An 8,966-nucleotide genomic window follows, 5' to 3' on the forward strand; every position below is an offset into this window, starting at 1 on the left:
TCCAAACTCCATCCTGATGTCCCCAGATACAGTCCTTACAGTCTGGATTAGGGTATCTATTTCCTTGATGCTCTTACCATACAGCTTGATGTCGTCCATGAACATCAGATGGTTGATTCTGTTGCCTCTTTTCTTGAGTTGGTACCCAGCATCCATCTTATATGGAATCCATTCCAACCGCAGCATTCAGACCTGCCCCGGATTTCTAATTTAAACGATCTCATCTCATATATACAATGGGGACGAAGAAGCTGCTAACTCCTTTCAGGACGCTGGAAGAGAGAGAGAGAGAGAGAGAGAGAGAGAGAGAGAGAGAGACTTTTTTGTAGCAGTGGCCTCGTTTGTGTTGTTAAAGTTAAGTATATCTTAGTTTTACCAGACCACTGAGCTGAATAACAGCTCTCCTGGGGCTGGCCTGAAGGATTAGATATTTTTACGTGGCTAGGAACCAATTGGTCACCTAGCTACGGGATCCGAACCACACTATATCGAGAAATGAATTTCTGTCACCAGAAATAAATTCCTCTGATTCCGCGTTGGCCGAGCCGGGATTCGAACTTCGGACCACCGGATTGGCAACCGAGTGCGAAAACCACTCGTCCGGCGAGAAACTTGTTTGTGTTGTAAAACATATAATTTTGTTGTTGTAAAACACATAATTTTTAGTTGTAAAACATAATTTTTTTTTTTGAGGGGGTGGGGGGGCCGGGGGGGGGGGGGGGGCCAGCTCTGGTGCTACTGGTTGGTCGGACACTGTTGGTGAAGATGTCCTTGACTTTTCTCGGGAAAGTAGAGGATGTCACAGTGTTTAACCTGGCCGTTGTGTCTGGTCGTAAAAGCAAGCAACAGTAGGATTCTGCTTTTATCTGGGCTACCATTGGAATGTATATTCGACTTGGTGCAAATACTGGTGTTGTTTTTTTTTCTAATCCTTCGAATCATTAGTCTTCTCCGATATGAGCCGGTTTTTTACATTTTGTGCAGTTTGTTTATGATTTCCAATCTTCCATAACCTCAGAGATGAGTCATTTCTTTTTATTTTTGTTGAGTCTTTATTTTTATCTTCCAATTTTCCCTGAAATCAAAGACGCAATCGAACAGTAAATATTTTGCATTGCAGATCTAAAACAGTACTTTGTACACATTCTCCTTCTGCGCCAATTCCTTTTGTTTTTCCCAAAGAAGAGCAAATAACTGACTTCCACCAAAGTCAATCCAATAGATCCAAATCACTCGGTCGAAACACGTTTATGAATGTCCTTCAGGAAAGGAAGAAATCACGACTGGAGAGGGTACTCAAACCTCGCCATAGGGAACAGAGAGAAGGGGAAGGGCTATATTATCTATAATCTCTCTCAAGGGCGGTAACAAAAGTCTAAGAAAAATAGAAAAGAAAAAAAGGATCGTGGAGAGGAAGTCTGGGAACATCAAAGGCTGGGAGGAAATAGCACAAATAGCGGCGTGATTGCTTCTTTCATTTGGGTGAGGTTACAGGGAAGTAAATTCTCTCTCTCTCTCTCTCTCTCTCCTCTCTCTCTCTCCTCTCTCTCTCTCTCTCTCTCTCTCTCGCTATAATTAAGGATTTTGTTTTTCCCAAAGAAGAGCAAACAACTGACTTCCACCAAAGTCAATCCAATAGATCCAAATCACTCGGTCGAAACACGTTTATGAATGTCCTTCAGGAAAGGAAGAAATCACGACTGGAGAGGGTACTCAAACCTCGCCATAGGGAACAGAGAGAAGGGGAAGGGCTATATTATCTATAATCTCTCTCAAGGGCGGTAACAAAAGTCTAAGAAAAATAGAAAAGAAAAAAAGGACGTGGAGAGGAAGTCTGGGAACATCAAAGGCTGGGAGGAAATAGCACAAATAGCGGCGTGATTGCTTCTTTCATTTGGGTGAGGTTACAGGGAAGTAAATTCTCTCTCTCTCTCTCTCTCTCTCTCTCTCTCTCTCTCTCTCTCTCTCTCTCTCGCTATAATTAAGGAACAACGTCGACATCAAAAGCGCCACCACGGGCGTTCATAGCGAGAGCTGATGATCGAGGAACTTGGACGTAAGAGAAATGTTTTCTGGGGCCGAATTCTATTTCCTGTTTTCGTTGGTGATTAGAGAATGGAGGTTGATGCTAATTGCAGTGCAGAGAGAGTCTGGAGACCAAGTAACGGCCACAGCACAAGCCCCGCCTCTCTCTCTCTCTCTCTCTCTCTCTCTCTCTCTCTCTCTCTGGCGAACATGGTCTCTCTCTCTCACTCTGGTGAACGTGGTCTCTTTCTCTCACTCTGATGAACTTGGGCTCTCTCTCTCTCTCTCTCTCTCTCTCTCTCTCTCTCTCTCTCTCCAATTAAGATACTGAGATAATAAATCAATTAATTGTTTTTATCATCACTCGAAATGTTGAGAACTTTTCACTTCGGCCTGAGTTTTATACCGAACCTAATTTCCTTTGCACTGATTCAATGTCGCTTTTTTTTAGATTCAGGACGACAAAACGTGGAGGAAAACGTCAAGAAAAATATGGCGTTGCAACATTACTATTATTATTTTTTTTATTATCAATCTGCCAAGCGTCGAATTCTAGTGCACCCTTAGGAATATTTATTTATTCCATCTACGCAACATCCTAGGTAATAATAATAATAATAATAATAATAATAATAATAATAATAATAATAATAATAATAATAATAATAATAATAATAATAATAATATGTGGCGCCGTGGCAGAGTGGGTTAGGTCGTCAATGGACTGGTTAAGCAAAATTGGGACTGGTCAAAGATCCCCTCCATGAAAGCCTACAACACCAAGAAATTAAGGGAGAAAACAAGTGAGGTCAATGAAATAATGGGCATAATACACACCACCAATATCATAGAAACAAATAACTTGGCTTATGCAGGAGCAATATTAGTAGCAGAACTGATGGGGATTCGAATACCAACACCACCAGCACAACCAACCCAACAGAAACCAAAACAGCAACCTCCTTGGAAAAGACGCCTGGAAAAGCAAATCATGGTGATGAGATCTGACTTGAGTAAACTGAAAGAGATGGCAGAAAAAAGGCTAAGAAGCAAGAAAACAAGGGAGGAACTCAACGAGAAATACAAAGTACAAGAGATGTAAAACAGAGGCTTAAGGCCAAAGCACAAAAGATCCAACGGTACATGAACAGAGATCACGACTGTCACAGTCAGACACCAATTAAAGAAAATGCCAAACTGGAAAGCCCAAGGTCCCGATGAAGTCCATGGATACTGGCTCAAAAACTTCAAGGCCCTACACCCACGAATAGCAGAGCAACTCCAGCATTGTATCTCATATCACCATGCACCCAAATGGATGACAACAGGAAGAACATCCTTAGTACAAAAAGACAAGAGTAAGGGAAATATAGCCAGTAACTACAGGCCTGTCACCTGCCTACCAATAATGTGGAAGTTACTAACAGGTATCATCCCCCACCAACAGAAAGGCTGCAGAAGGAAGTGATACCACACACATGGCTAACAGAATGCCTGAAAATATATGGGGCAGAGGAGAACACCATCAGCTTCCTCAAAAACACAATGCATAACTGGAATACAATACTTACAAGCTCTGGAATAAGACTAGCAGAGGTTAATATCAGGAGAGGGATCTTCCAGGGCGACTCACTGTCCCCACTACTCTTCGTAGTAGTCATGATTCCCATGACAAAAGTACTACAGAAGATGGATGCCGGGTACCAACTCAAGGAAAGAAGCAACAGAATCAACCATCTGATGTTCATGGACGACATCAAACTATATGGTAAGAGCATCAAGGAAATAGATACCCTAATCCAGGCTGTAAGGATTGTATCTGGGGACATCAGGATGGAGTTTGGAATAGAAAAATGCGCCTTAGTCAACATACAAAAAGGCAAAGTAACGAGAACTGAAGGGATAAAGCTACCAGATGGGAGCAACATCAAACACATAGATGAGACAGGATACAAATACCTGGGAATAATGGAAGGAGGGGATATAAAACACCAAGAGATGAAGGACACGATCAGGAAAGAATATATGCGAGACTCAAGGCGATACTCAAGTCAAAACTCGACGCAGGAAATATGATAAAAGCCATAAACGCATGGGCAGTGCCAGTAATCAGATACAGCGCAGGAATAGTCGAATGGACGAAGGCAGAACTCCGCAGCATAGACCAATAAACCAGGAAACATATGACAATACACAAAGCACTACACCCAAGAGCAAATACGGACAGACTATACATAACACGAAAGGAAGGAGGGAGAGGACTAATAAGTATAGAAGACTGTGTCAACAACGAGAACGGAGCACTGGGGCAATATCTGAAAACCAGTGAAGACGAGTGGCTAAAGAGAGCATGGGAAGAAGGACTAATAAAAGTAGACGAAGACCCAGAAATATACAGAGACAGGAGAATGACAAACAGAACGAGGACTGGCACAACATGCACGGACAATACATGAGACAGACTAAAGAACTAGTCTGTCTCATGTATTGAGCAGACTAGTGGAGTTCTCTTACCTCCATAATCTACAATATGAAGTTTTCATTGATGGCCAAAAATATATATATAAAATTAAACAATAAATAATAAATAAGTAAATAAGTAAATAAACAAATAAATAAATAAATAAATAAATAAATAAATAAATAAGAGCATTTAAAAGAAATGCCTGACATATTTTAAAAAGGAGAATTTAAAATAAAATTTTATATAAATTTAGGAAAACTAAAACTTTCTAAAATTGTGACAACTGACGTAGGCCATTGTGATTTTTCTCAATGTAAATGTGTACTACATAATTATACGTTGCTGTGTACTGTGTACCGTAAAAAAGCCGTAAAAATATAAAAGCGAGAAAATAGTCGAGTTGTCGTAGCTCTAAAGACAGTTTCTTGCGTTCCCCCTCGCTCACTGAACGTGAAGAATTAAATTTAACAACCCCTTCAGGGGCTTTTATGCTCATTCCATCGTTTATTTTATGCGGTGTATGTATACGTATAAGTAAATACACACAAACACACACATACACTATATATGCATATATATATATATATATATATATATATATATATATATATATATATATATATATATATATATATATATATATATATATATATATATATATATATATATATATATATATATATATATATATATATATATATTTGTCAAGTAACTATAAACAAAATGCTATTAATGATTTGATTTCTCAAAGGAAATCTTTGGACATTTCACGTCCAAATGTCTCGGAATTCAGCTGCTGTATAACTGCCTTCTGTTTTCCCTCGGAATGTCATCTTTGTCTTAATTTCCATGAGAGTACAGAGATCCTCACTTCTCTCTCACCAGACGAGACAAAGTTTCCTGGTCCATAAGTCCTCCGAGATATTATAGAAAGTTGAATCTAAATTGGGATTATAACTCTCTCTCTCTCTCTCTCTCTCTCTCTCTCTCTCTCTCTCTCTCTCTCTCTCCTTTTCAGGATGCTCTCTCTCTCACATACAAGAGATGTGACACATGGAATAAACTGCCACCAGAAATAAGTTGTCAACAGCATCTGTGTAGAAGAGTTTCAGAGAAAGTTAGACAAAATCATTAGGAGGACGCTGTGAATGAACAGTAAAACCTGCTCCTATAGATAAGTGAGCACACGATGTCTCCTCAGATGGACTAATAAGTCTTTGAGACATCCTAATCCTTGTAACTCCTGGTAGCTCTTAGATAGTTAATCCACTGTCTAAACAATTTAATTCACGATTTACAATTCGCCCCCCATAATCTAATATCTCTTATAGTTCTTTGGTCTTTTTCAATAGCTTGACAAGGTTTTCCTACCCAGGGTAAATCTGTTCGCAGATAACAGTCAATGGTCAACTAACTACACGTGTATCCAAAAACAATTTGGGATACTTCTAAAATACGATTACGATATGAAAAAGTGTCATCATAAAGGTAAAATCCTTTGGCCATCGGGATGACCGTAAAAGAGAGAGAGAGAGAGAGAGAGAGAGAGAGAGAGAGAGAGAGAGAGAGAGAGAGAGAGAGAGAAAATCCTTTCGAAAATATGATATGCAAAAACTTTCATAATAAAGATGTTTTTCCTTCGTCCCGACCTGGGAGAGAGACGTCATGAGAATTCTCTCTCTCTCTCTCTCGGCTGAGATTCTTTCTCAAGTGAGAACTATAATAATCTCATATTCGTTTCTTTTCTTTCTGAGGTTTTTTTTATACGAAATTCTTTCCCAACAGCTTCCAATCCGGTAGTGGCTTTTTTATTTATTATTTCCGCTTACGCTTTCTGACTCTGTTTGTGATCATTTCTATTAGCAAGAGGTTACACAAGTTTTATATATATATATATATAATATATATATACAAATATAAATATATATATAATATATATATATATATATATATATATATGATATATAAATATATATATATATATATATATATATATATATATATAATATATATATATATATATATATAACATATATATATATATATATATATTATATATATATATATATATATATATATATATATATTATATATATATATATATATATATATATATATATATTAATATATATATATATACACCTATAATTGACGGTCGTATTAATTTTGTATGCTGAGTATAGATGTGTATAAATGTCATAACCGAGAGGAATTTAAAGGAAAAAAAAGAGCCCGTCACAGATGGACATTTTCAAGCTTTCAAAATAACATGATATTTACTTCATTTATGCTTTCGCTGGCAACTAGATATAATTGGGGTAAGGTTTAACCTCCTTTACATATTCGAGGCGGATCATTCCATCAGAATATCTAATTTCCTTCCTTTTAGAGACTGCAAATAAAACTAGATCCTCAGGAAAAGATTTCCAATTGGTCTTCTGAATTCGATTCTCGCAGCGTCAACCGGAACCCCGAGATGCTGCCTTATATCAAGAGAAGATTCAAATTCGTCAATTGAGTTTTCTATAACTCTAAACCTTTCGGTCGTGAATTCCGAGAGGCACAAAAGGACTTCCATTCATAGCAGATTGAAATCGGAATTGGCCAACGCTTATCCCGCGAAATTAACTTCATTCTCGATATATTTCTTGACGATCGGAAACTCATTTTTTTTTTTTTTTTTTTGCGGGGGGAGGTGGGGCGGGATATTTTTCATCCGTAAGACTGGACTGGAATTTTGTAAACGCATTGGAATGCCTGAATATATATATAAATAAATAAGTCGGCTTTCTCAGTAATTGCTCATTGTATTTCGATACGCACGGTCGCAAATTCATGGGTTTCGGGACGGTCTAAAGCCACTCAATCAATTCGCTCTAAAAGATTAGTTTTCCATAAGCATACCAAAAGCGACGAACTAATTCCGTTGAATAAAGCTGACATTTCAAACTGACAAATGTGGATTCACACACACACGTTAGAAAAAGTACTGGAAAATGCTTTCATGTAAAGCTAAAGATGCCATTACGAAAACTGGAGCTGGAATATCAAATTTAGGCTAAAGACCTACATCTGGGACCTAACAGGTCATTCAGCGCATCAATTAGTGTTGAAACAATTATATTATCTTAATAAAAGTCACTTATCCTGAAAGATTTCATATCTCAACTTTCGCTTTTATAAATGAGCGAGAAACGCCTGATAATTCGACGTTGTCCATGACACCCAAGAATGAAACGATGGAGGAAGTACCGGCATCTCTCCCCTTGTGCATTCCACTAAGGACAGCGACGGAGTATCTTCACGCGCATGCGCTCTCATGTCTGCTTACTGCAATCTTCTTCTTCTTCTTCTTCTTCTTCTTCTTCTTCTTCTTTCCTGAGGGTGCATTGACGTCGGCCACTTCCCCCACTAAGAGCTGTCACGGGACTGGATGTATCGATACATATTCCGTCACTTGGGAAATGATAACAGGACTGAGATGTGTCTGTGTCTTGTAACGCTCCGATTGCTGCTGCTGCTTGAGAGAGAGAGAGAGAGAGAAGAGAGAGAGAGAGAGAGAGAGAGAGGATAGGAAAATATGATGTTGATTCTTTCGTAACTTTTTGGTGGAATTTAGGAGATATCCGCTTTCAGTAAGAGAGGGGCGTAGCTATATATATATATATATATATATATATATATATATATATATATATATATATATATATATATATATATATATATATATATATATATATATATATATATAGATATATATATATATATATATATATATATATATATATATATATATATATATATATATATATATATATATATATATATATATATATATATATATATATATATATATATATATATATATATATATATATAAGTCATATCACATTTCCGTGATTCATATACATATATCGAGCTACAATGTCCTCTAAAATAATATCTAATTCGCCCTACCTTGGAATTAATATATTTTCATATATGCTTAACGAAGAGGGAATATTTTTTTTCTCGATAATAGACTTGCCTGGACAGGGCGCGAACCATGGATCCTTTCAATCCAGAACGTCAGTGAATCTACATGCTGTCAAAAGCACTACAAACACTACCGGAGTCGAGGTGGTGATGTTGTCTCCAAACCAACTAATTACCTGCGCGAAGGTATATGAGGGTGAGAGGCGACATGAACTTTTAGCCTCTCGCGGTGGTGTAGTAGGTAAAAGCTTCACTGACGTTCATGGATTTGAAAGGATCCATGGGTTCGCGCCCTGGTCCAGGCAAGTCTATTATCGAGAAAAAAAAAAAAAAAAAAAAAAAAATTCTCCTTCGGTTAAGCATATATTGAAAATATATTAATTCCGAGGTAGAGCGAATTAGATATTAAAGGACATTGTAGCTCGATATATATATATATATATATATATATATATATATATATATATATATATATATATATATATATATATGTCTGTGTGGT

This window comes from Macrobrachium nipponense, chromosome 18 (assembly GCF_015104395.2).
Source record: "Macrobrachium nipponense isolate FS-2020 chromosome 18, ASM1510439v2, whole genome shotgun sequence".
NCBI lineage: Eukaryota > Metazoa > Arthropoda > Malacostraca > Decapoda > Palaemonidae > Macrobrachium > Macrobrachium nipponense.